The following is a 25,623-nucleotide window of genomic DNA, read 5'->3' as shown; positions in this document are numbered from 1 at the left end:
TCGTCTGCCTATACACGCCACCATTCTATTCCAATGTAAAATAATAGGTCATTTTTAAAATTGATGTACAATTGCAAAATTTTACATATACCACAGTTTCCGTTAACGAAATAACTTTGATAACCGTAAACACTTGGAACTTGTAACTGGAACACTATAGTAGAGAAATTCTGTCGGCAATGATTGTATAATAACTCTGCATATATACACAGAATCAACGTCCTCTACGTAAAAAATGTTTGAAAGTTAAGATATGGTGAAATAAATTAAGATGAAAACCATCCCCCAAGATGATCTTGGAAACTTTGAACAACTTCTTTAGAAAATATTTTTCTCCGACATGCCTTGTTTTCAAGTTATCCGACGATTTTTCCTGCACAAGGCAACGAATGAAAAGGATAATTTACACTCGCAAAACTAAACCATTGTGGGTTCGAAAAATACGTTCTGAATTCTTAGAGTCCACCGTGATTAGCCGGAAACGTGTAAATCACACGAGGGGTAGCTTTTCTTGTTAGCGGTGTTTGCTATTCAGGTGACCGTATCTGCGTCCATCTATTTGGGCACTTAGTTGGTCAAGTATTCAAGCGAATCTTGAGTGAGATAGATGCCCCAGGTAACTTGAGATCGAGGGTCAAGCTGGTAAAAAAGAGGGCAAACACTGGGACTCAGAACGGGAAACAGCGAGCGGGATAAGCGGGCCCCTTATCAATCTCGAGCTAAGTTTTGAGATCAACACGATCGGAAGTTCGGTAAAAAGTTAGCGGTTGGAAATCCTGTCGAGATTTGAAGGGACGGAAAGGGTGGGCGAAGGTGAAACGGACGCGTGGGCAAATGGCGAAGGGCGAAGAGTGGAGGGGAGGTTAACGGATTACAGTTTTATCGCGATTGGGAAGTGATTCGGCTTGAGAAGACAGACGATCCGCCTCCAAGGTATACGATCGTGAATCCCACGATCCCTAAAATCTTGTAGATAATCTCTTTGACGAATTGCAATTCACGCATCCTGCTTTGAAAAATGAATCTGATTAAAATTTGTCTGGTCGCAGAGGGGATAACGCTTGGATAATCGCGAAGGGCTTCTGGGTTACAGTCTCTTAGGGACCGGCAGGGATTCCAATGAAATCCGATGTTCGGAACAACCTCAATTTATCACTTTGGTGCCAAACGAAGTTATGCAGAACAAAGCCAAGAGCTCAAGAATGCATAGGACCAAAATAAATTAAATTGGAGATGAGGACGCTTCCTGACCAGCATATATATATATATATATATATATCTGTATGAAATTACGCGTACTCTGCACGGGTCGTTGGTAAAAGGAATTGTATTCACACTGATTAGGAGCAAACATTGCAGCTCCATTATATTCTAAATAAAAATTTCTATCGAATTTAAACAAACCTTTTCCATCCACAACAGATAGTTACTTTGTTCGGCAATTGACAGAAGTTCCACTCAAAAGCGTCTTTAAATTTAACTCACCAAAAACATGATGAAGAAACATCGAGTTTCTTATTTAATCAACAAAATCACAGAGACCTTGCACTTTGCAATCTGACTACAAAACTGCTGACAGTTTGAAGTTTTAAATTCACGAGGTTCTTTTAGGTTCATAGAATTTCGGAGTATTGACAGTAGCATTAATTTTGAAATGAACTTTAGAAACTTGTTAATGCATAGACTTGGTTTTACGTACTCTTCAAAGAAATGTGAATATTATCAAACTGCATACAATTTAGTGTTGAATCGAGTGAAATTCTTTAGGACAATGACACGCCCTTTTTCAAACTCTTGACGATCTCATAACAAATACCTTCCTTCGATTTATTTCCAAAGCATCATCCACACACGAGCACATTACGGTGAATCACAATCCGCTATTTCTCGCTTAAGCCCTTTAAAAATCAACATTTGTGAACACTCAATTCAAAATAGTGAATGTTTTATTTTTTCTTTCGTATTTAGAACACTAAATGGTCCCCGATCTTAAAACTGCATTTTCGGTCTTAATTTCTAGAATATTTTTTTCAATATGTAATTTTGTTTGCTGAGTAGGCGAGTTAAGTATTTTCTGATCCCTCCAGACGTACTGTAATAATTCTTATTAGTCTCACTCTTCTCCACTATACCTACTAAAGTGAGCGATCCCAATTACGGGGAAAATGTTATGTGCATTCTCATATTTTACTAAAATCCTTGCGGTTTTAATAAAAATAAAATAACGCTTGGCAGTGACACACTTGACGCACCGTAGTTTTGACCGTGCATTTTTTAGCCAAAATTATGCTAAGAAAAATTTCAAATAAGCATTATTACTGCGAATTTTTCTTCAAATACCGGAATATGGATGTAAATAGTACAGCCAATATAACCGGCAGGTATATCAATATACATAGAAGTCAATTTATAGATGTCACATCAATTCGGAATCGCGGGACCAAGCTCATGACAAATGAACCAGAGAACTTTATTGGGAAAAGGGTTAGACGGCCATAAACAGAAGCAGACAGAGGGGGAAAAAAGTCACATATACTTCGTGGTTCGTGGCCTTCATTTTTACTACCCGATGGCCGCAAAGTGACATGGATTCCCGTTGATGTCTTGTTTCCTTTACGATTTCTGAATGGTAGTTAAGAATTTGCGGGAACAAGACACTTTCCGGGGTTCGTTTGGTAGAACTCGGTGTTTCAGGTAGACATCCCCGAATAGCGTTCCCTCAGAAGGATGCTATCAGTCCTTACCAACCTAGTGAAATGTCATTTATTTTGACTTTTGCCAGAGACTATAGGTCACTGCCGTGATAATTACGCGGGTGGAACAGCCTTACATGCAATTTCGGACAAGAAAATTGAAAAACTTGACTGTGTAACGCAAGAATACGTCCTAACTATGTATTTCTACTACAAGTGAGAATTCTATTACAGAAACAAATTTTGTGGCCTTGTTTTAGGAGAGATTTCGGTCACGCAGAGACTTTGATAATAGTCAAACTAGCAATAAGTGAGACTCAACCTAGTCGGTGAATGCTACTGATGTGTAAGAATATGAATGAACAAAGGTTTTATAAAGTGATGCTGTCATTTTTATCAAGATAAACATAATCTTATTGTTAAACATCTACGTGATTTTGAGAAAAATGGTTAAACACTGGATTTGAAGAGACAACAATCACTTGCAACCAACAACATCAAAGCATTCACGTTATTCAACTATTTTTCTACGGAAAAACCTATATAGTTTGTCCGATTTCTACGAACAATACCTTACTTCATTAATGAATAAATTATCTATGAATTATCCGAGACAAATGTTCCCTTCAACTGGTCGGATTTGTTAAATCCAACTTGTACAATCGTTATAATGTTATAATCAGGGCGCGGGCGTAAGATCCTGTTTTCGGTTTACTATGACAAAGGTTTTTTTTTTTTTTTTTATTAAAAATTAAAAAATTTTTTCTGAAAATTCCTATCTTTGTCAAAAGTGTTTTTTTTTCTTAGTGATGTGTAACTAGCTACAATGAGCCTCTGCTCTACTACGTCTTTGTTTCAACCACATTTTCGACTTGACCATAGGTCGCGAACATCGTCAAATTCCGAACACCAAAATAACATTCAAATCACTGCAGTGAGCGTAAAACCTCTGATGTAAGCAGCGTCACGGTTCGCCGGTTGCTTTCATTATCTTGAGCCCCATAATCTTCGATAACGGGGGTTCAAAATCGTACTGGAACACGGATCACGATATTTTCCTAACATTGTTGTCCTCCTCTTATCTCTTACAGTCGCTCGAAGTGGTCTTCTTGCACATGGAATCGGCGATATTGACTTTTATACTCGCTGCAGGCTGCACCTTGTAACATATCTGTATCAATTGCAGTTTACGCAAACCGAGTCCAGCATCGTATTTGTTTTCCGAAGCTTTGTTATTCCAGGTTTGAAACACATGACATTACTCGTTTCTACAGGAATTCACGTGATATTTATAGAATCGGTATTTCGTCAAAGGTACCGTAGATATTCGCCTCTGTAATTACATGCTGAACCCATTGGGATGGTAATTAATGACGCATTCATTCATTTCATTTTGTGCTGCTGTGAATTCTCGGATATTGTAATTTCATTTCAAGAGCCACATTTTCCATGTGTCCCGCGTTCAATGGCACAAGCTCTTAAGCATTTTTTCACGCCCTTTTGCTGTTTGTAACAGTAAAAATGACGTATATTCTTTATCGTGCTGGGCAAAGACATGAAAGTATTTTCGATAACGTTAAATTCAAATCAGGAGTCACTGTTCAGAATTTTTTAGTCCAAATAAGTGAAAATGGTTGAAACCTCTTCACATTATATCTTGCAATTCTTTTTTTCTTTTAAATTTACCTCGTAAGTTCGGTAATTTCTCTCGTTACTTGAATAATTCGTTTCTATTTTGTCTAATTTTATAATTTTGGGCTCACCAATATTGTATAATTTTTAGTCTATCTGTCTAGTATACGTTGTATAGACATTTATAGAAAACTACGAATCATTCTGCATAGTTTTGTTTCGGCTTCGATTTTCATGTGACCAAATTCTGCTCGGGAATTTACCCTTGAGATCAAGGCGTGGGAAAAGCACCGGTGAGGACGACTCTTTTTTCGTTTCCATACCTAAAAACAACGAAATTCTCATTTCACCTGAGCGATCCAATTATGCTTGAAATAAGGGTGGTTCTAAAATTGTGATAAATTTGGTTTGTGAAAAGTATGTAATATCTTGTGTAATACTTCTGCAAATCGTGTCAAAAACAGTCAGATTTTGAAGTGAAACGAGTACTTAAATCAAATATCTGAAAACAATAAATTTCGGGGGTACATACACGCTTTTAGTCTGCATCTATAAGCCTTTAGCTTTATAACTCGATCCACTTTCACGTAAAAACGAAATTCTTCGTTGCAATTCTTTTTTTGGATCACTTACTTCCAGCGCTGCTGCTATACGTTCTGCGGTAAAACGTTACTCGGAAAGTTTTTCGAGTTCATTTACTGGCCGTAATCGTTCCTTGGAGTTGACCTTCGCTCTGAAAGCACTTCCTGTGCCTCCCAATACATCGCATGGCTTACATGAGTAACCGGAATCGAATATATCCTTTACCTCGATTTGTTCTTTACGTATTATCGCTGGTTGGCCGTTTATACTGACGTCGTATCGATTTCCAACCCTTCCTCCCTTAGTAACTGGCGTCCGAGTGCATACTTTGATCGGTTTACATTATTTTCTGAAACGCATCGTCACTAAGAGAAATTATTAGCCGTAGTCAGGTGGTATACAGTTCTTGAAGATTGTAATTTTTTTTACCATAACCGAAAAATGTAGTTCTGAAAACAAAATGAAAACGAGTTTTGTAGTTTTAATCACAAAATCCACTATGTATTGCTGTTCTTTTTTATTGTGATCATGACACTAAGGCCTCATTCTATTGAAACGATTGAGAAAATTAAACGAACACATTTGATGTTGCAATAACCACTATTTTATCATAGTTGGGTTGGAGAAAATTTTTGCGAGTAAACCAATCTCGCAATTCCCATAGAAATAATAATTGTTTTTATTCATTTGATTCACTCAGCAGAGCTTTCATGTTATTTGAACAAAAGTAGTGTTTGATTTTGTTCAAATATCAGGATTAAACTTGTGCTTAGTGAATTTAATACCATCTTAGCACTACTGTAGTCTGATTCAATCCAATAATCATCTCAGGACCAGAAAAACTGTTTAAATAATTCAAGTTTCTCAAATCAAATGAATTCTTAATACCTACTACTTCCGATGGAGCTGAAAATAATATTGAGTTGTTTACGAACATGAAACACGGGTTTCTCAAGTAACTTGTGTCAGTCCTTACGAATATTTCATCAACTAAAACTGCATCTATTCAAATAAATTTTCACGGGACTAAATCACGTGAACTTTATTCGATACAAATATCGTTTACTTACCTATTGAATTAAAATAAAAGGAAATAATTTTTTCCCCTGCCAAAAGACATCAAATCACGATTCGTTGAAAAACTTTAATAAATAGGAAAACTTTGATTTTTCATCCTCCTGTCGTACAATAATGTGACAGTTTTATATTCGAAAAAATGAGTCCATGGTTGCTTGGATATATCTGCTTGTACCGGTATATGGTATATTCGGTTGATATTGCTGCGCGCACATACATTTATGCATATTGACGTGCATACAGAGTGGCCCATTACGTGAGGACCAATTGACAAAAATGAGTTGCATACAGAGGCTGCTCTGCAAGCGTTCAATTCCATACATATGTATACGCTATAATCACGCGAGCGGTTTGCTATCGCCACTTTCACGTAAAAACCACCGTAGGTCTAGTACATTTTTTTATTTATTTTTTTCTTCTTGTCTTCTCCATCAAAATATGTATATTTTTCAAAATGGCTTTGGGGGTTATTTTTCATTAATAAATCCCACTCAATTCACGTTCAATCTTCTGAGTCACTCAGTTTTTTTAATTTTCAGTAAATCGAACGTCAAAGGATAATTTATTCAGTCACCCTGGCTGAGTCAATAATTTTTCAGCAGTTTCATTTTTCCCGCTTCACGGTTTGGGGACAAGAATTGAATCAAAGAGCTTGATAATCAAATTATTATAAAAATAACAAGACATTTTGCGGGTCTTATTATTGCCAATTGAAATGTAAAACGATTGCTGTAACTCGCACCAGAAATCGCAGGACTCGAGGCTCTCGATTTGAAACTACGAGTCTGACTGCTATCAAGTTAATTTGATTAGTTAGTTTACGGAAAATTGTTCATTACGACCCCGTGGATTGTTCTTAATTATTTATATTCTTCTTTTGTCGCACGCCCATCTCGTGGAATGTGTTTATGACTTCTAAAGGACGACTAAAGCCCATAAAGCGTATTATATAACACTAAATAACACACAAAGCTTGCACCTTTATCACATTCACGCAACGCACGAAGCAATTGTCGTTCGAACCTGGGAAAGCCGGAGGCTATTTAGAGCCGATGGCAATACGATAAAGCACGTAGTACCAGCCAACCCCGAGACTGAAAATTTCCCGAATTAATGTGTACGAAATGAATCAGATACAATCAGGTACAGTACGTATAGACGCGTGATATATAACAACGACTGTTTATTTTCCAACGTTTCTCAGTTATTCAGTTGGCAAAAGAGTTGAGCATTGAGACTGTTGCATTAGAAAACAAATCGATAAATAAAAGTGACGGCAAAGAAGAGTTATCAAGATTTTTTATTGCCGGTTCTTTGGCGAGATTATTGGCTATATCAAGAAATATTTCTACCTAATGCAATTGAGGTGCAGAAAGTGAAACTAAAGCTAATCAAGCTAATGTAATTTTTAACGTCCCTGTAATTCAAAAAAAAAAAATTATCAACATTTAAACACTCACTTTCAACTATAAGTGTCCTGTTATTAAAACGACTGAGAAATCACATTATTATTTTTTTTCAGAGGAAACGATCATACAATTCTATTGATTTTAACGATCAATAGCTCATGTTTTTTTCTTATCGTATACAGTACAAATCGACTTATTGTTAGAAAGGTTTTTCCTCAAGCTCATCGGTTGTAAGAATGACCAAATGTAATAGATTTTCGATTAAATTCTATTCAATCGTTTATTTTCTTCTGATTGATCGGGTATAATCGATCATTTTTAAAACTCAATTATTTTTTCTAACAGTAAGTTTTCGTTTTTTACTCCCATGAATGATGGAATACAATATCAATTCATGTGATAAAAGTATAAATTATTATCCCCCTGAATATTTCCACCTGAAATTGAAAAATATTTCGAATGAAACTATAAATAATCAAAAACTTTTCTGCTATCAAAACTGCGTACTAAAATTTACGAAACTCTTGGTTTTATATGCACCGTTTCAAAAAAATACAAAATAACCGATTAATTTTTACCTATTCAATCGACTCGTGTTCGGTTATTTTTTTGAACTCGATTAAGTGTTGCATCGATTATTTTTAGCTTAGTGGCCACTAATCGGTTGGCGAAGAAAATCAAATCGATCTTCAATCGATACGACTGATAGCTGATCATAAACTTCAAGATTGACAGGAATCGACATATTTTCTCGATGTATTATGCATGATTAGGAGCCTCTCGACCTGAAATCTAACAATTTCAAGTAATTTCGAGAATCTTGTCGTCCGCTATTATCCAGGCGGATATTTTCAAGTCTTGTTAGGGAAAACGAAGCCGACTTATGACGCTACGCAACTGCAACGACGTCGTGACCCAAAGTAAGTACCCATTAGTGGATCGAAGCGCTTCACTCAAAGCTCGTAAGCTCTGCCCCCCAGTGCTTAAATATCGCAACGTAGACCCAGGAGTGTTCTCACAACCGGATATTCGCCTTTACACTTTGACCTCTAACTTTGCTCTCTCCCTCATATCGAGCTCACTCTTTCACGGATTGCAGTAGTGAAGATAATGAACTATGGCAACTCAGTAAGTGTAAGTTAAGTAAAAAGTAAGTACTTGTTAAGTAAAAAATTTGCGAGCACCACCAAGTCTAATTTTGAGTTCACATTTGAAAAATAGCCAGAGAAATGCTAGTGGAATTTTGCGCACGTCAAATAAGAACGATGACAATCATATATGTGACTTTTCTAAAATTCACCGAAATATGGTGTTCAATTCAATTCTTTGACTATTAAAATCCAAACTCAAATTAGTTATTCACAATTTTGCAGTTTTTCTTTCACTCGCTGCGCTCGTTTTATCATTGATATTCATCTACATGTATATGATGATGATGGTATTGATTAGAACATGAATATCCGTCTTTCAGACCAAGACTTGATATAAACGTAATTTCGGCCAGGGAAACAGGAAAAGTCAGAGCATTTTCAAATCAATTTTAAGTGAACATTCAAGTTCGTCAGAAATTTAACTTAAAACAGAGAAAATCTTCGCCGAATATTGGTTAAGGGGTAACACCACTCTAGCGGCCGAAAAAAGGCCTAACTTTGACGATTTATCTTAGAAGTATGGAAAAAGGTAAAGAATTTTTTTTCAGAGAGTTTATTTAACACATATTGAGTTGGAGCAGGTGAAACTGCAAAAATATTGGGCTTAGAGTTCACATTACGCTAATTTCCGCAGTCGAAATCCGACAATCTCGATACTATCGCCCAATACAGGATACCAACGGTAAACAATCATCAGAGTGACGGATACGATTAACTCCAAGACGGTGAACGATGTTTGATTTATGACATCGTACGTTCAATAATAACGTAAGAGATTATCGACGAAATGCTATAAGATATACAGAGCGCTTCCATTTTGAAATTATTCATTCCCAAATAGCGCGTTCCGATATTTTCGCATGTCTGACTCAATTTTGAGCATAACCTTAAATTTTCGGAAGAATTGAATGAACTACATCACGTTACGCAAAACATTGCAATTGATCTCTCGCGTGAACAACTCCAGGAATTGAAACCTTCGTTTAGCAAAATGGTATTATTAAGCCTCTTTCAGGAATTCCGGAATTGTTCAGAAACGCGATTCATTCAAGCAGCTCGGCAGTTTTGTTCTCTCTTCAGAATATTCGTGGAGGAAAAGAAGAAAAAAGAACGGAGCAGTAAGATATTGTAATAAAATTCAATTTATTCGAAACATCACAATAAGCACCCAAGCGAAATATTCACAATATCATGAATTTTTTTTCTTATCTCTAGGGCCAAAAAAATTACTTATAAAATATATAAGATACGTTAACTTATAGGTAGTGTATATTTTTTCTATCCATTACAGTCCAGTCAAAAAAGGTCCGAATGAATAATATTCGGGATACGGCTGCATTTTTGTGTAAACAGGTTTTTGACCCTCAGGAACTCAAATTTGAAGTGGTTTTTGAGCTGCATAGCCGGTGCTTCAAGAAAACACGTCAAAATTTGACGTTTTTTTGCATTTCCCTGAAAAATTGCTATCGATAAATGAAAAATGACTTGATCATCGTGTAGAACGGAAAATTCTACATCTAATTATGTCCACATATATAGAAAATGAAGTCGGATTAACAAATTAAAAAAAAAAAAGAATTTCTACTTATGAGGAATTTTGGTGAAATAATTTCTTTATTCTCAGTTTGTTAATCCGACTCCGTTTCCGACTTATAAGGACATAATTCGATGTAAAATATTTCGCTCTACACGATGGTTAAGTTACTTTTCATCTATCAATAGCAGTTTTTGAGGAAAACACAAAAAACCTCAAATTTTCAATTCAGATTTGAGTTCCCGAGGGTCGAAAGCCCCTGCAGCTTTCCAAGACGCAACCGTATCCCGAATATACTTAATTGAGACCAACTATTTTGACTGGACTATTATCTACAGCTTGCCTAGAGCCGTAGCTCGTACTCGCCACATATTCGTAGGGCAATTCGCCAACACGCACTTATTTCTATACGATGCGATGCCCTGATCCCAGCTTTCCAGACTTCCTTTCGAACCACGAGGCGCCGAGTGTACCGTATGCGGGTCAGCTTCGGCGACAACATCGAGGCCAGTGGCGATTTGTTGCTTCTGGGAAGTGGCGCCAAGATCTACGGTACCACTTTCAAGTTTGCGCCAAACGATTTGCCACGAACGTCGACTGGCTAAGATCACTCCTGAGGATTTACCAACGTCGCGTTGAGATTGGGCAGCGGATAGCCGAGGAAGGCGGTCGACTCTTATCAATTTCGAAAAGTAGATTTTCGCTTTCTTCTCGTCTCAGGATCGTTTGCGAGCTTATTTACTCATTCAACATTATTTACATTCAACATTTATCAAATAATTATACTCCCTGTAAACTACAGAGAATCTGTTAGGAATGCAAAAAAAAAAAAAAAAACAGAAAATATTGAAATGAAAAAGTAAAGCTGAGATATCGATGCTTTATTTGAAATCACTTAAAAATTCTTTAAGCGGGGACTATAGTGAAATATTGATAATATCGAGTTTTTAATTTTCGAAAGAACTAAAAAAGATCTGATCAAAACTTCCTCCCAAGAAAATTTAGATTATGGTAGTGTGTGTCCGGAAAAAAAATTTCAATTTCCTGCGATGAAAGTCTACGCGCGAGGAACTTTTGGCTGAAAATTTCTAGCGTACCGCTGTAAAAAGTTCCTTGCGCATACACTTTTCTCGCAGCAAATTGAAGTTTTTTTCAGGACACATACTACCATGATCTAGATTTTGTTGCGGACAATTTTTCATCACATCTGTTTTAGTCATTTGAAAAAGAAAATATTCGATATTACCAAAATCTCACTGAAATGGTGAATTTATTCGATTGCACACTACCTACGATGAATCATTTTATTCGGATGAATATTTTGTACAAATTTCTTAAGTATTTCACTCTATAACGTTACACCGATATTGATTATGATCAGTGCACGGCAATATTGAGTTGATTACTGGACTAGAAAATAATATCAGTTTCAGTGACTTTGTAGAAAGTAATCAAATCAGTCACCATAGACTAAAATCGAACGGATCTATAGCTGATTTTTAACCATCGCGAAGCTATTTGAAATGAGGCATCGACATCCAAACTTTTGTATGTGGTACCAGTATTTCTTATTCTGTTACCTATCTTCAGAGAGATCTTAACAACTACCGAATATAATAATCCACGACTGTCTAGTTATAAAATCAATAAATAGTATCGACTTTTGCCGAGCAGCCTCTGTTTAGAAGCCTAACAGTCATATTGTTTCCTTATTGCAACAATACGAATAAATTCGATATGTATGGATTTACGCTATTAAACTCACTCCCACATACAATGAATAAATGATCACCTAAAAGTATAGTTCAGCAAGGGAGATGAGAATTTGTCAGTCGTTAATTCTATATCGGTGACGTCACCGAGCGACTGCTGAACGCTCGACGATCCGACCAACCGCTTCTTACAAAAGCGCCAACGCTGAGCGAGACTCACTTCTCGTTTGACCAGCGCCGAGTCTACTTCAGCTTCGCGAATCAGACAAATCCACATTGGATCAATAACAGGTTGACAACGAGAACCTTCCCTTATTCACACTGCACCTAGCTCGTGCATATTCACTAACGCACCTAGTTCGTGCGCACTATTTCAAGACACCTAGTTCGTGCAACTTTCATGAGAGCATTTAATTCATGCATTGTACTCAATTGCATCTAGTTCGCGCTATTTTCTCTAAACGACTCGATCGTTTACCATTATTGAATGCATTTTGTGCATACCTTACTTAATTCTGAATCCGAGATCTACTTACCTATGAGAATATCCAACTTGTGACTACCTTTCCGAACCAACCGCTTCAGTCAACAACGAAATAATATTGTTTTTTCACTTTTCAGATATTTCCGACGTACAGGGCAATTCAGTTGTGAAACCTCGATTATTTCAACGATTTCTATTTACCTTTTTTAATTCCACTTTAATTATTATAACTGTTTTTCGAATATATTTCCTTTTCAAAAAGGCCAGGTCTTGTCCTTGGACGGTTCACCCGAGCCCACTCTCAATTTAAACAACCTCTGAAGAAAACTTTTTTCAAAACTTGGAATAAAGTATCCCAGATACCAGAGATGGCAGCGGATAATATTAATTCCTGGAAGACATTGAACTTCAGCCCGAGGAAGACAGAATTTCCAAAGTTATAACAACATTGATTAATTATATATCACATGATACATTCACCCCTCTCGACTTTCAAAATCCAAGCACACGCTGCTTGCTACCCGTTTCACGCTCATCTTTTATAACAATAACAAGTTCAACCCTCACTAATCGTAAATCCGAAAAGCAGTGTTATCAATCACCCTGATCAAGTCTGCTCTGCGCTTTTTATTTATCATGCCAATTACCGATTTTCTGTCAAGCTGGATGATCGTTATTCACGTATGCTGTGTACACGCGTGATGTTCGGACAAAAAATTATGGGGATGGCCTGGCGATCATCGGTTCTTTTGGCATTTAAACATAAATATGTTATAGATATATATACATATATTTATATGTGTACACACAGACCTACAGACACACACATAAATATAGGCACCCTAGAGCTTGGCGACAGGTGGGTGAAAGTTATCGCTGTTTGTAAGAATATTAAGAAAGTTTCAAGCTTTCTGGGGGATAATAAAATTCGCTAAATAATTAGGGTCGCGTCCTTTCAACCCCGCTGGCTCCCCATCCAAATCCCCAACCCCATCCCCATCTCCATTCCCATTCCCATTCCCGTTTTCTCCCGACGAACCGACTGCACTGCTAGCCTCGACGTCGTTTGTATTCTGTATTGTAACGCGCGCTGCTGCCGCCAAGAGCTGCTTATGTTCTCTCGCAGCTCGATTGGACCGAGAAATGTAGAGATACAGAAAGAAGGATGCATTCTGCACCTCTCTATCACAAGCTGCACGGTCCAATCAGAACGAATTTCGCTCAGAATGAGGCGAAGTACGAAGCTCCGAGGTTCTGATATCTTTTCACTGCAAGCATAATAGTCAAAGCAAGAGTACGGCTGCAATTATCCCGTCCTCTAGAACACAGAATGATAACTATACTCGACTCGAATTTGCATGAATGGACAAAAAACGGGGCTGTAGAAACGCTTTTTAATTCCAGTAATCAAAACACATCTGCGCGAGAAGGGTGCGGAATGAAAAATTGTTGCTTATATAATCGAGCGGTCGAGATTAAACAAATTCCCGAGTACCTGCAACTTTTCTCATCTGCAATTCGTGGAGCGGAATTGGCCGTATTAAAGCCCAAATATTGTTGTCGGAAATCGTGAATATTCTGGAGTCGCGCGGTTTTATGATACGACTCTAGGCTACTGTGTAATAATCATCAGTCGGTATAAAAACCGCGAAGAACAAACGTCCGTCAAGTTGGCACCACTGTTTGAAAATTTTGGAAAAGCAGTTGTTGTGCAAAGTTGAGATTGGTTTGTTCTACGCTGTGCCACAAACCACTCACGGATAGCTTCAAACAAATACCGGAGATGCGAAAAAATCAGTTTTTTACACTCCCAACACCGTTGGGTCTTTTCAAAAAAAATTGGGTTTTGTCGAGTTGCGTTAGTCTGGTGCTGAAAATTACAAGGCAACGTCTATAACGGCCATTTTGAGAAAATCGCATTCGAAGAAAATATTGCAGCACAATTAATTTGGGGCTTACAAAGAAAAAATTCTGCCGAAAAATTTTTCTCAATAACTGATTGTCAAGTTATATTTTCATAAAAGTGGATACTTTCCTGAATTTCTATCGTTTGTTCAGAAGTATTGAAGAGCGAATTACTGCACAACCCAGCACAACAATTTTTTTTTCTCGAAAAACCTAAAGTAGCGATACTGCGATTGTTTTTTCAAAATGAGTCTCAGTCATCGACTCGTAGTTTGCAAAACAATTTTGCACAACTCGGTACAACCTCCGTTTTCTGCAGAAATTAAAAATGTCAGCGCTAGCGTAAAATAAAACTTTTTTTTTTTTAAACATTATTGGTGTCTTCTTGAAACTGTGCACAGTGTTTCACAAGCCTGGAACAACACTCACAACTCGATGGTGTTTTATCATGTCTGTGTGTACAGCTCTCACTTTCAGGTGTGCTTTCTACAAAATTAAAAAATCACCTTACAAGAACGGACGTAGAAACGAAGGTTGCGCAGAAGTTCTGAGATTAGAGCTTACTTCCTCTCATTGAGAAAGAAGCGAAAGGACGAAAATTGAATTGAAAAAAGAAAAACGTTGAACGAGACACCCAGCAAGGCTGCGTTTGCGTCAAGAATCAAAGTGTAGGAGCCGCCGTGAAGTGATTCGGCACAAGCGCCGAGACGGTTCACTCGTTTGGACTTAGTGAAAATGATATTTTCTCTTTTTTCCTCCTCTTTCTCTTTCGTCGGACTCCTGAAAAATACAAAGCGGGCCCACTCGACCTCCCGCAAAGCACGTTAATTATTTTCCGATGTGCCCGAAGCAAAGGGGATCGCCATCGCGCGCCGTGAAGGCGGGAGCGAAAGCTCACACTTTTCTTCTCTCCTCGCGGGCATGAAGTGAATTTTGCCAATATCGATAACACATTATCGGCAAATTTCATCGCTAACTACACGCTACAACCTTGCGCCGTCGATAAGTGGCTTGACATTTTCAGCTTTCAGCTTTTCTCGGTTCATTTGAAATGTCTTGCGCTATAGAACGTGGAATATTTTATTTATTTTATTTTTTTTTTTTTTAGAAATATTCCGAGATGCAAGTTCAGTATTCGTATCAATCGTAAAATCATTTCAATCTTAAAAGAGCTGCGTCCGAACAAAGTCGAAACCTCAAAATCTTTCGAAATCTCGGAATCTCGAAGCATTGTTGACATTTTATTCGGGCACCGATTGGACTGGCGGGTTGATTGCTGTTATATTCTGGACTTGGCTGCGGATAGCTGGCAGTTTGTACAAGGGAACGAAGAAATTAATATCATCGACAATCAAGATAATTACATTGGGATGGGTAGAAGACAAATACAATTTGTATCTGAGAATAATGACATTGAGAAATAATGTTTGCGTATGGAAAAATTTAGAGAATATCAACAAAACAGTCGTGACAAAACAATAGTTAATTTAAGTTAATCGCAGTCTATCATACATTATTCTTTTCACCAAAGGGACACGAGACTTTCACAACTTAGTTGAGGGAAACAAGGCACGGCTCGAAATATTATTTATTTATGAATGATAAATAACTTTTTGCAGCAGCAAAGAATACGAAAAAAGAACCTCCGATCACGGCGCGCGATGGTGTGACATTAGTATAGATAAACGATCTATCAGCGTGTCTGTACTCCCTCATCCATTATTAAAACAGCATTCCAGGAATGTTTGACTCAACAGGGCCGACTTTCTAATAACTAAGTGTTCGATCTCATATAAATTCTTCACAGATTTAATTTTGTATAGCAGATTGCTATTTCCTTGGAAAATAGATTCTAGAGAATCTTTGCCGTCTCGAAATATTACCTTTTACCTATATAGAATCGAGTCCATCGACACAATTACGGATCATATCCTCGTCTCCAGTTCATATTGGACTAGTTTTTTTTTTTTTTTTTTTTTGATTCTTCTTTTTGAGCGTCAGTTGTTTTTATTTCTGTACTCCTGTGACTTAAAAGTAGTCTTTTCAGTACTACACGCATGCGCATTTGCAGATTAACTTGATCGTCATAGAAACGGGTATTTTTTGTACGGAAAATAAAAACGCGTAAAACACGCTAGAGTTTGATAAACCCCTTATTAGACACTCTGTACCATTTTAATGAAATTTAAAATGGACTTCGACCATCGGTCTCTTGCTAATTTAATAATAATTGATTAGTTTTAGCGGAATCTTGTCATAACTTCACGTGCCGATGAAATGGTTTTGTTTTTCGATGAGCGAATCTGAACCAAACGGAGTGTAATAAATATTTAGAATTTCGATTTGACTGTGGTGTCCTTGACTGACATGTCTTGAGAAAATGCAATCATCCTGTCAGGAAAATCAGAGGATACCACACGGTTTGTCGGAGACGTTTAAAGTGATCGGGGAATACTTCACTGACGGTAATTCCGAGTGATATTTATAAAATAGCTACAATTTTCAGGAAATGTATTCTGTCCAGTTTTGCAATTTCACTTCAGTGTTTCCTACTTTTTTATACCGAATATTCTCATAAAATAAAATGGGAATTTTCGCACAACCAAAGGCCGTTCAAATGATGGTGATATTCATGTAGGATATCCATGTACGTTTTTCACCTCCCTTTTTTTTCTCAATTTCGGAGTCTCTATATGACCTGGACAATGCCCATCGTCAGTCAACGTCACAGCTGGTACTTTGCAGAACCATGTATAGGTAGCCCTGAATGTTCCGTACTGAAATTAATTTTCACTCGGTGGAGAAACAAAAAAAAAAAAAAAAAAAAAAAAACTGTAATACAGGAAATTCCAGAACGATGCGAATACACGTTCCTGACAACACAGATTTGGTAGTCATTTCGGAAGGTCACGTGGCCCGTCGCAGGTTACAGCCTAGCGCTGATGAGAATTTTACCACTCGAATGCATTGTACAACTCTGTAAAGGCTTATTCAAAATATGTCATGTGACATGTTCCGCGAAGGTATTTATTAGCCTTGGAACTCCCGCGATGTTCCAAAGGAAATTCATTTCCACGTAGGTACGTATAGAAGAAACGTGCGGATATCGATGCGGCCGCGAATATCAGTTGGCGAGATTTCTATGACGATGAAATTACGTGACAGTTCTAATACGAATAAAGGGAACTCTCTTTTTATTCCCATCTCTCTCCCTCTCTCTCTCTCTCTCTCTCTCGCTACTTACCCGCATTTTCGCAAGCCTGCCGATAACTCGGAATGGTTCTCTCGGCAATCCGATAGATGTGATCAGTCTCAGCAACCTTCGAGCAGCCAATCACAGCCCATCAATTGCCTTATGGGTACTCATCTGTACCTCATCTCTTCAAGCCTGGACCCCAAACAAGGCAAGTTGTCTTGGCCAATCTTTTACCTCACTCACTTTTTCTTTTTCTCTTTCTTCTTCAATCACGGGCAATCGTCGTAGATAAAAACTTCCCATGGCATCGCGAGGTTGTAGACTATTTAAATTATGGAGAAGCACATGTTTTTTTATTATGTATTAGAGCACTCGTGAGAAAAGATAAATATTGTATCCAATTCAATGCATACGTTGATTCAAAAATCTTCATCCGTGGTAAACATCTGATTAGAGATAAAAATTTGTTTAAATTATACTCATTTGATGAGATAATTTTTCAACCGAATGCATCTTGATCGTTTCCACCAAATGTTTTAGTAAACGCAAATGAAATTGCTAGATCAACAATAATCACTTCTATATTTTCCTCGGTATTCAGTTAAGAAAAATCATTCCATCCGCGAAAAACGCGGGTGCTTCGCACTCGCAGAAAGATTGTCGTATTCTTTTTAGCTGATTGTGAGGTCAGCATGCGAGGTCGCCGATTGTGGGATGTATAGTAGTATCGTTGAACTTCTGATCAGCCGGAAGCGCAGGTGGCGGCTGAAGAGGGACCAAAATTAACTCTCCACTACTGTGACGCCAAGAACGTGGCTTTGCGAGTGAAGAAAAGAGAGAAGATTCTACTCCAAGAAGCTTGCAATAATGGCGCCATGAGTGGTCGAACACAGAAACAGCTGATGTCGGGTGCGAGGAATTGTTGAAAGCGCGAATTACTTTGGACAGGCAAGACGTTCAGACAGCGTTGAATTCTTCAGGCGTACGTGGACCGGAAGGTAATAGCGACCGAAGGGGAAGAGGATGTAAGAAAGAAGAGACGAGATAAGAAGAGACGAGACGAGAAGAGACTGCAGGAAGAGAGTGGAAGGAAAGACGACCAATAATCGCAGGCTTGCGTTTGAAAGCGGTGAGCTTAGACTTCGCAAGGAATTCATTTCGTGGCGAAGGTTCCATTCGTGAATTTGCATCTTGAACTGCTATTCGGTTATAGCAGCGCTTTAGCGGTCTCTTCAGGCCACGGGAAAACCTATAAACCGATCTGAGGGATCTCATTCTTCGAGTATATTTGGTACATGAGAGGAACAAAATTCAGTCTAATTGTAAGCTGGTCACGTGAGAATCTTTATCTTTTTCTGTACGAGATGATGAACATAATCTTATTAATTAGAAAGACAGCCAATACACATATACATGTCAAAAGAAAACAGATAATTAGTTGCAGAATCTTCCGAAAGTTTGGAGTCTTTTGTGTCGAATGATTCATTGCCCATCTTTGAGAAAAATTAACAATGTTAGCTACTACCACCGATATGTCAGAAGCGTGTTTTTGTTTGCTGAACTATGCGAAAAATCTGAGAAACATCAGAAACCTGCACTCTTAATATTACTCAAAGTGATAAAATTTCAAATTTTGAAATATCTTGAAACACTTAGCTTCTAGCAGTTCAAATAAAGGATTTTGGAAACGGTTGAAGCGAGAAAAAAAATTAGAGCCCAAAATCTTCAAAGAAATTGAAATATCTGGCTGTAATCACTTTCGGAGTCGTTAATTTCTTATATCCGATTTCGAAATGAAATTAATTTACATCACTTTTCAAAAATGATTTATGAGTGGAATGATGAAAAAAACGTGCATTAAATTACGTTCAATTGTTATTCACTTTACATCGGCGAAACCTTATTTGTATGCTATTTATCAATGTCACTTTTTGTTTGTGTATACTTAGATTGCATGTTCCAACAATTGGATGAATACTGTAACTTCTTTGTTTCGAACTTTTACCATTTCACTAGTAATTGTCTACCGAATTTCTTGATGAATGTCTTTAATTGACGTTTATTTATAATTATTTATAAATTTCACCTAAACACTGAAACACTCAGTAAACTTTCAACTTTCGTTGTTAACGACGGAATTGCAAATCATGTCAGTATTACTGTACGGAGAAACTTCTTGTAACAAGAATTCCCGCACTGACTGTTAAATTGTGGACATTTCGTACATTTTGACGGTTTTGCTTGGTGAACATAGAAGAAGCTAATAGTTTTGTGACGAATAACACCACAAGAAATATTAGCGTTTCCTATGATTCCGACTAAAAAAATATCGTCAAAGTAAATGGCTTAGCATGAAATTATAGTATCAATCACTTTTCTTTTTGTAATTTCAACACTCACAATGTTGAACAAAACTAATCGAATCAATTTATCTTATTGTCAGATGGATCGGCGACACTGAAGGCCGTCAGACGTTATATTATAGTATTCTCGTTTTCAAGTTACGCCACGCTATCGATACCTTACTCCGATATTTCTTACAGTTATCATAAATTTTCTAAACTTTGCACCATGATCACACGAGCCCAGTAGCAAGCACTGCGTGATATAATAATAATGACGTTACATCGTCTTTCGAAAGTTATCTTTAAATTCGAGTGACGTTGTTCAAAAAACCATCATAAATCTGCGGTAAATCCAATACTTGTTATACGTATCCAAGAGAAAACCGGGCCTCTGAAAATCAAGTTTGCGGTCTATCCGCAATTGACGTAGGTAATCGCATCGGTGCGGACCATGTAGTCTGCATTATTTTGGTCCCGCGAATCTGGCGGCTAATGCTACATTAGTTCCGCATAAACAAAGCCTCCGAACACTGTGTCGAAATATTTCATGCGCATGCTGAGACGTATTTGAGAGTAGGTAATATCGATAATCGAAAGCATGGTACATTACTGTGGCACACAGTGTTGCAGGCGGTTGCGAAACGGTATAACTGGCCGTTTCGATAAGCACATTACCCGCATCAAGCGATAAATTTACATTTCCTAGCAGAACAAACTACCCGCTTTGCCTATTTCAAACACAAAAAGTTATTTCCTTTGATCCACGATAACTAAATGTAGCTTCAGGCTTATACTCGAGTCAATGATCATAAGTGTAAAGAACATGAAGTCAATTTCGCCTAGTTTCGGATTGCACGCTATAACCCAGAGCATCTCGTCACTGGCCTCTTGAAAATCACAGTCACAGTCACTACCATTATGCTGAAAGTACTGAGAAAATTACTGGTCTTCGGCAGTTTCATTCTAATAACGACCTTAGACTGAGCTTGACACCGATCACTGATCCATTTTGGAAAAAGACGATGTCAATCAGAATATGTCGTTTATCAGCATGCTCAGAATGTACCACCGAAACTTTCGTGCTATAATTTTGCACGATTCACCCACGTATCTAAAAGTTTATGTCTGTGACTGTAAAACTTTTTACGACGTGCGTTGTATTTCTTTAAATCTTAGCTTGTCATTTGCAGTTTTTTGCATAATATATGAGAACCTGATGTTTAAATTTTCGTTTATCCTTGGATATTTTATGACTGCATAGATTTTCTTACTCACCTTGGGCTAGATTTTATACCTATAACCTGAGCCACGTTATGGCTGCCCACATCGTGTTTATTCAGGCGAATCTTTGAGGGTTGGGATAATAATAAGATTACATAAGTTCTCTGATTTGTTGACTACCTCCACCTCTGTTCTTCCCGCAAACGCGAATGTTCTCCTTGAGCATTGTGCTTACGGATAGATATTCTCGAGGAGTATAGTCTGCTCCATCGCACCCACCGCGAGGGTCTCTCGAACTGAATTTACAACCTGCTAATAGATTTTAGGAGGGATCCCCGACCGTCGTTTTGTTTCCAGAATCACGGCATCGACTCCGGAAATAGGACAAACGTCACTGCCACCGACCGACCAAACATACATACACGAGCTTGACTAGACCGTACATTTAAGCTCCCGGCTTACTTGCTCGTAAATTCTCCACGCTGTGTGCTTGAACGCTTCGAGGTGAATGCGCCTTGGGTATTATGCGGTAAACAAGAGCAGTGCCTAACTTTTCAAGCGGATCCCAAAACCACACCGGACTTTGAGTGAGCCATAGTTTGGTGGTGTGTTTCATCATACATCGGAATATAAGGAAGATACCTCAATTGACCAACAAACAAGTATAGTTGATGATTCTTTCTTATTGACTTGAAAAAGTGTAAGAATCAAGACGGTTCAGCATTATCTTTTACCGAATCTTTTTTATCGAAAACGTCCATAAAATCGGTTCGAAATTAAGGGAAAATCCAATACAATACCGACGATGTAACTCATTTTATGATGAGAGCTTACACCGTGGATACAAGCGCCAAAAAGTTGATTACACCGAAACTTGTGCATCACCTTATCTCTTCAGTTTATATACATATACCATATATACTTACACTTTTCGCTGAAAATGTATCCGTCATTAATTTACTTTTTTCTACGTTAGTTATTCAAATTTTAGTATCCCCAGCCATCTTCTTCATTACTGTTTACATCTTGAGCTGTAAAGTTCAAAATTACTAGTGAAATGAAGACGGTGTAGTCTTTGGGAACACATTCATTTCTACAATTACTTTTCACTTCGTTTATTTTTTTATTCTTGTGTAACTACGTTTTAACGGGTTCTTGTGCTAACTGGCATGGCAGTGAAGCAGGTGAACTAAATTCATAGTACAGAATTAATAAAAATTTATTTTAGAATTATGGCGTTTAAAAATTTCCAGTAAATCTACACGATGGAAAATTTTAGTATAGATACGTAATTGCGGCACTTCTCAACTCTACATAGGCAAAACGTAGGTCAGATTTTCATCAATTTCTCAATATATTTTTTATTGCCTTGAATGAATCCTCCTCTTGCCCTCTTATGCAAGTCTGCTCATTTGTTGAATTACCTGACCAAAAAGAGAAAAAAAAAAGAAATTATAATAAGAATCCTGGGTGTACCTTTTTACTTGCTTGCTCGGCCATACGAGTCGACAAGAATCTACGGCGAAAAGTAGAATTCACGACGAAGAACAACGTTGCTTTAGTGTTTCGCGTAAGCTGCCTCGCTGTAATAAGGGGTCTTTGTGATCCCAGAAAACCAGGAAAATGTCTTAAATCGGAAAATAAGGTCCTTTGTGAACAAATCTCAATTCATTAGACGTAGTAATATTGCCAAAATCATTGTCAGAAACAGTATTTTTTCAGCTTAGCTTCCCACGTACGGTGATTGAATTTAAAAAATTTCAACATGTTATTAACTGTCACAGTGGATTTTAATGTGCTTCATATTTTTCAAATAACAAATAGAAGTAATAATATTTACTTGTGTTCTTGGTACGTACTTTTACGGTATGCATACTGTGAATAAATTCAAAGTCACGCCAAATAATTAGTCCTTCTAGTCGAATTCACTCACCTTCCAATTTATAAATCACCTTATTTCGTACTTGATTACTGAAGTAAGACGCCACCACGGTTGAATCATGTTATTAATTAACCGAAGGAATTAAAATCAACGAGGTTCGAATGTATATGATATTTGATGAATATTTTCATGTAGAAAGCGTAGCTGAAATCCGGACAATTGCGACGTAAAAACGTTCAACAACTTTGGCATGCAGTGTCTAGACGAAGTGCGACCTACGATTGCTCTTGGTGAATAAATTACCATTGCAGGGTGCAAAAATGCGGAGTAATACCGCCTTCGGAGGGACGAACGAACAGACGGGCGTGTATAGAAATGCTTTATCCGCGACTCGTTGATGAAAATTCATGAAACAATGAATAATAATTACACAGCTATGTGGGTACATAATAATGCAAATTGGCGCGTTGAAGACGTAGGGGAAAATTCATCAAAATATTGCTGCTTGAGGGCCGCAGGTGGGTGGCTGCAGTGCCTCCGTCTACTTGGCCCAAACAATCGGAGACTGAGCGGGGATTGGAGGAAAAACTGCTAAGAGAATGTGTGTAATATGTTAAAAAGAGGGGTGGAAGGGGTTCCGCAAAGCCCCGCAAAACGAGGATCGCGTGGAAAGTGTTCGTAAAAATCTTGAGTAAAAGTAAGTTTGATCGCTTTATCGCTTTAATCACTAATCTACCGAGCGGATTTCGATGAAATTAGGTGCAGGAATTTTTTGGGTCACTAATCACGAATCCGACATCAGAATTTCGATACCATGGTCTTTAAGTCTCGAAATTGCCATTTTTATTCTACTTTGCATGGGTGCGGAATTGAATCTGCTGAACGAATTTTGACTTCAACTTCATTGAGAGTCGAAGTGTTTTGTTCGTAACGATTTTGATTCGGAGCCGAACATCGTGGAAATCGCACGTCATAAGGATCTCATGACAAAGAAAACATGACAGGTGATAAAAAGGGACGGTTTGTTAATTTGAACAAAAAAATACTTGCCTTGCATTGTAATGGCTCTTCATGAAGTAGCACAGTGACGTCGGAATAGAATAATTCTGATTAATGAAGACAAGAGAAAATGAGTTTGTGGACATGTTTTGTATTCATGGCTATAAAAATCGTCCTTGAAGACAAAATGAACCAAACCGATATTCTGCGTTGCCTTAGTGACGCCATGATTGTAGTGGTGTCTGAAAAAAAAGGAGCGAGGAACAGTCCAAGTTCGCTGGATTATTTGGGGACGGGGAAGGGCGACAAGAAAAGGCGGCCCTATAGGAGAACGTTTCTTGTCATTTTTCCTGACGACACGACGCGACGACCTGAGTAAGCGTTGGTCGTTTTTTATCCCTAATAATATTGCGGAGACCGTAGCAGATCGCAGGGTTGACCCTGTGAAAGCTAGCGAATACGGTGAAAATATATAAAAGAAAGAATGGATAAGAAGGGCAAAGAAAGAAACGGAAAACGAGAAGAAGAGGAAGCAGAAAAAAGTTAATACCAAGGTCAGATCAGTTCGTATCTGGAAATCTTTGAAGTGTCTCCGACAAAGACGTCTTCCGTTTCCCGTTTTTCATCTCGGCCCTCTTCTCTCCATCTTTCTCTCTCTCCCACTTTCCCTTTTTCTCCTTTCTCTCTTTCTCTCTCGCTCTCTCTCTCTCTCTCTCATTCACACCCTCTTTCGGCTCTCTTTTTGTCATTCCATGTCACCCTCACTGATTTCGGTCCACGTATCTTCCACGGTCTTCTACTTTCTTTACTTTTATTTTACCGTTTCTTCATCACAAAACTCACAGCGTATTTCAACTTGAGAAAAAATTTACGCTTAACTTTCAACGTACGAAACACGTTCATTGTCACTTACGGGATTATCGAAAACTGGAACAGGTTTTCTAAATTGTTCTTCGTGAAGGCTTCTTTTACTAAATTCTTGAAATTAAATTCACAGATGTCATTTAAATGTGACAGTAATCTTTTTTTCTCTGCATACCTGCCAAATTTTTCCCTGTGACGAATTGTAGCGCACTTCCTGAATAAACATTCAACTCTTCCTGAATAAGTTGAGAATATCATCGAACAGTAATGCAACAAATATGAAACCATCAAGTACAAAATTGACTTAGAAATAACCAGCGTCAATTTAGGTTTTCGGATATCAATCTTATTTACGACTTTGATGGCCTTGTTTCATCGTATAACTTTTTTTCAGTTTATTTCTGAATTTTTATCGATCATTTTCTTTTCCCTTAGCTTATGCAGGAATCTATTGTCCTTTATCATTGCTGAAAAGTTTTCTTTGGATACAGAATTGGCGAATTTAAAACAACACAATATTCCTCCACATATCATTCCTTCAGATTTTCTTTCAACATGTGCCGCTGATCCACCTCACTTTTCAACATCTTATTTTGAATCCTACAGTTCTAATGAAAATTTATGCTTCCGCACGTCTTTCTCAATTTCTGAACACGTGACTCAAGTTTCTCCTATAAATCAAATATTGTAGAATTTAAAGTGTAACCCACAGTGATGTTTTAACATAATCTCTGGCCCTCGATGAACAAATTCTCACCATTCTTCATTTCTCTATGTCCCTAAATTGTGAGTCATGTGTACCTAATATGAAAAGACGAGTCAGCCACCTACGATTTTTCATTTGCAACTATAATTACGATGTATTTGAATAGAAATTTTTGCTGAAGTTGCTCAGAATGTCCGTTGGTAATGGTTCTCAGGCTAGCACAGAATATAA

At 37.7% G+C, this 25,623-nt stretch overlaps 1 protein-coding gene and 1 long non-coding RNA gene across 2 annotated transcripts in view; both read left to right on the top strand.

Annotated features, from left to right (window-relative positions):
* LOC124416591 (alpha-2A adrenergic receptor) overlaps positions 1–25,623 on the top strand; it is a 144,758-nt gene that overhangs the window by 72,647 nt on the left and 46,488 nt on the right. The window lies entirely within an intron of this gene.
* LOC124416594 lies at positions 8,991–14,511 on the top strand. Its single transcript, XR_006930782.1, has 3 exons — positions 8,991–9,115; positions 11,084–11,089; positions 14,499–14,511. It is a non-coding gene; the product is annotated as an uncharacterized LOC124416594 (long non-coding RNA).

The sequence above is a fragment of the Diprion similis genome, chromosome 2 (genome assembly GCF_021155765.1).
Source record: "Diprion similis isolate iyDipSimi1 chromosome 2, iyDipSimi1.1, whole genome shotgun sequence".
NCBI classification, from domain to species: domain Eukaryota; kingdom Metazoa; phylum Arthropoda; class Insecta; order Hymenoptera; family Diprionidae; genus Diprion; species Diprion similis.
The sequence above is the reverse complement of the archived record's forward strand: the minus strand, read 5'-3'. Positions and strand labels throughout refer to the sequence as shown.